The 3,355-nt window shown below is 42.3% G+C and overlaps 1 pseudogene; it reads right to left on the bottom strand.

Annotated features, from left to right (window-relative positions):
* Window positions 1-429: 429 nt before the first annotated feature.
* Window positions 430-1,236, bottom strand: LOC147452804 (uncharacterized; annotated as a pseudogene).
* Between the last annotated feature and the right edge of the window lie 2,119 nt (window positions 1,237-3,355).

The raw sequence follows: 3,355 nt of genomic DNA on the forward strand, positions 1-3,355 counted from the left end.
GACTATTTTATCCTCTATTTCTTTTGCTGCATCCCAAACTTGATTGTCCGCTTTGACATCACACAAAGGCTTAAGAAAAATCACGTGTGCTTTTTTTTTTGACACTGGAGGAGGTGTAAGGTCTTGCTTAATCTTCATGCTGGCCATAGATTTAGCAACAAGAACATGTGACTCCTCATCTATACTGACTATTGGCTCATCAAACCCCCAATCAACTTCATCCTCAGAGCTTACCTCTCTAGTCGGCAAAGCCTCACCATCCCAAGGCATAAGAGAGGGTTGCCCAACCCCCTGGTCTTAGACATCACTCGTTTTTTTGTCGACTACTTGAGAAACTTCCATATTTGTATCTGCCTCTACAATTGGATCATGTGACACTTGCATAGTCGGCTTCATCTCCTCTATCACTTAATGATCTTTACCCTCTACTTAGAACTGAGAACCAACGACGTCTTATGTCTCTTCTTCATGCATACCCTTGTTTATGCATCCTTCATCCTCGTTGATGAGGTCCTCCTTTGAAGGCATGTATGTATACCACATGGGGGGCACCAATGAAACATGATATGGAATAGAGCTTACCCATGGAGAACTTGTAACCGCTGCATGTCGGGAACTGTGAACTGTTTGTACTTGCATTGCTTGTTGTGGGGTCGTCCAAACAACTTCATAATGACTAGGCTTGAGCAAACCCATCTCCAATATCTTCTTCGTCTTTCTACTCTTCACTTTGGCAACGTACACTGCATCCTCATAGGACTCCGCACCAGCAAACTCCACCGTATCTCGAATCTTGGGATGTAAGCACTCCAAAAACCTCTCTAATTTGAAGTAGTCGTTGCCTTGGGACTGTGCAGCAGCTTCTAATTGCTGCCAAATTTCTTCAAGTTGCTTTAAAAAATTTGCAAACTCACCAATTACATCTTGCTTCAATGCCTTCAATTTTGCGTCCAATTTTGCAGGTGAAATTCTCTGCTTGAAGTCTTGGATAAACCGAGCTCGAATTACCTTCCATGACTGCCTATCAGGAACTTCCAGCCCCTTGAACCAAGCTTTGGCATTCCCTCGCATCACCAAAGGCACAACCCTTGACATGGCTTCATCGGTCACCATTTGCATCGACAACATCCAGAGCTCCACGTCTGACATCCAATCTTCAGCATCTTGCTTACCTGAGAACACTAACTCACAATCTGGCACCATGTTATTGCACCACGTCATCACTTGAGCGATCATTGTGATCGTCAATGGGGGCACCACAAGATGGAAAGGGGGAAATTGGAAAACACCCAGCACACTGAATGAATGCCTCTCTATAGCCCTGTGGTATCACAACACCCCTATCCCCTAGCAAACACACACCACGATACACAATCTGCAACCGACTATTTCCCTTGCCCGAACCCAGCAAACCCTCACAACATGTCCTCAATGGCAAAGAAAATCATTGTAGCTTCTATCTACAACCTCTTCAAACACCATATCTGCCCATATATGCATCTCGACAAGGACACAATCCTTGTCAAACCTTTAGCATGCACAACACTCACAGATATACAATCCTGAATTTGAGCACTCGGCTTAATCCACTAGCAAACACAAGTTGTCCTACAAGCTTGCATCCTCATGGCATATCCCATACCCATGGAAAGAGATTTCACATAGTACATACAAATATAAGCATACGAGAAAAAAAGAACAAAAAGCACGCCCATAAAAAACGAAGACTATGGAGATCACGTCACTCGATAAACTTGGAATGAATGTGTACAATGGTGGCTTTATATCAAATTAGTGCAACATCTGGACAACCATTTACATGCGCTAGAGCTCCTCTTTACCACACTCTAACACTCTTCAATTACTCTCGGGAAGCCTGCAAGTGTCTCCCTTTGTAAACAGCAGGTATGCACGCCTTGAGAAGACCCCTACTCTTCTCCCACGCACTCGACACTTCTTGTTTTTTCCTATGGCCGCAACAAACTTCCCAAGCTCAGGCCTGGCTCTGATCTGAGTTGCTCCAGTCTCTCGGGCATCTCCTCTACAACTAGCGGCCCTGCAAGTCGGCTCCAACTTTGTTTTTGCATGCATGCCTCAGAATCTTCCCATTGACCCTCACACTCACGCTCATTTGCATCTCCTTCCTCTAAAGTCGGCGTTTACAGCTCCTCTAACCTGCGGCTGATCTCAAGACCCGACAGGCTTACTAATGCAAAAAGGGGGCACTGTTTTCCATTATTTTGGTTTTTTGCATGTTTGATTGAGAGAATTTTGGTAAACCCAAGTATATATGCCCTTAATTAATGTGGTGCAATAGTAAATAGAGGACGAACACCAAAGATGAGCCCCTAGGTGTGTGTACATATGTAAAAATCACAATTTTCATGCTAAAAAAGTAAGAAAACGGAACAATCTGGCCAAAAATACTATAGATGGATGTATATAGTGATTTATTATGCTATTTTCTAGTTATTTTGATTTATGGATATTTTTTAGGTCAAGTTATCTTTTTTCCTTTATTTTTTGTTTATTTTCTAGAGAGAAACAAAGAAAAATAGAAAAAGCAAGTAAAATAGCAAGTGACAAAAGAATAATATGGGAGTGATCAGTAAGTCAACGACAGCTTATCGTGAAGATGGGTTGCAATTATGAGAAAGTTGCGAAAAGCTCGGTTTGGTAATTTGTTGAATGAAATGAAAAACAGAGCAAACGAAGTCCAAATGAAGAAATTTCTAAGCCTAAAGTGCATTTCGCGACATGAGAGGAGCACATGTCAAGTTTGGTAACAAGTGGTTTGGGGAACCCCGATATAAGATAATTTGGGCCCACTTCTTAGCTCATTTTCACCATTCACAGGTGAAAGAGAGCTTGAGAGACCTAGAGCGTGCAGACTTTCTACAAATTTGTACAATGAACATGACACATCAACTAGCGCCAAACATGAGAGGTAGACTCGTTACCATATGATCTTCTTGTTCTATACTCACTTTGGCGCAAAAAACTCCCAAAATCGACAATGTAGCATCGCGTTAAAGAAATCTATCATCAAAAAGAGAGCCAAAACATCAAGTTAGGCTTCGGATATGCAAAGCGTGATTTGGCCCTCACGGACAAGCGATGCGTCCATTTGCCACCAAACATCACAGGCATCATTGACATATCATCCATAACCAAAACTTATGGTCAAACCTCCAGGGAAATCTTCTCCAACCTTCTCCTCACAAAAAGACACAAATTTAGCGACAAATCACCAAAAACGGTATCCATAAAGCCAACGGTTACATCGGAGCCATGGGAAGTTGCTCTAATGCATCTTCAAGCTTAGTAGAATGATCTCAAGAAAAATCACCAGAGA

This window comes from Adiantum capillus-veneris, chromosome 8 (assembly GCF_014529385.1).
Source record: "Adiantum capillus-veneris isolate H3 chromosome 8, ASM1452938v2, whole genome shotgun sequence".
Lineage (NCBI taxonomy): Eukaryota > Viridiplantae > Streptophyta > Polypodiopsida > Polypodiales > Pteridaceae > Adiantum > Adiantum capillus-veneris.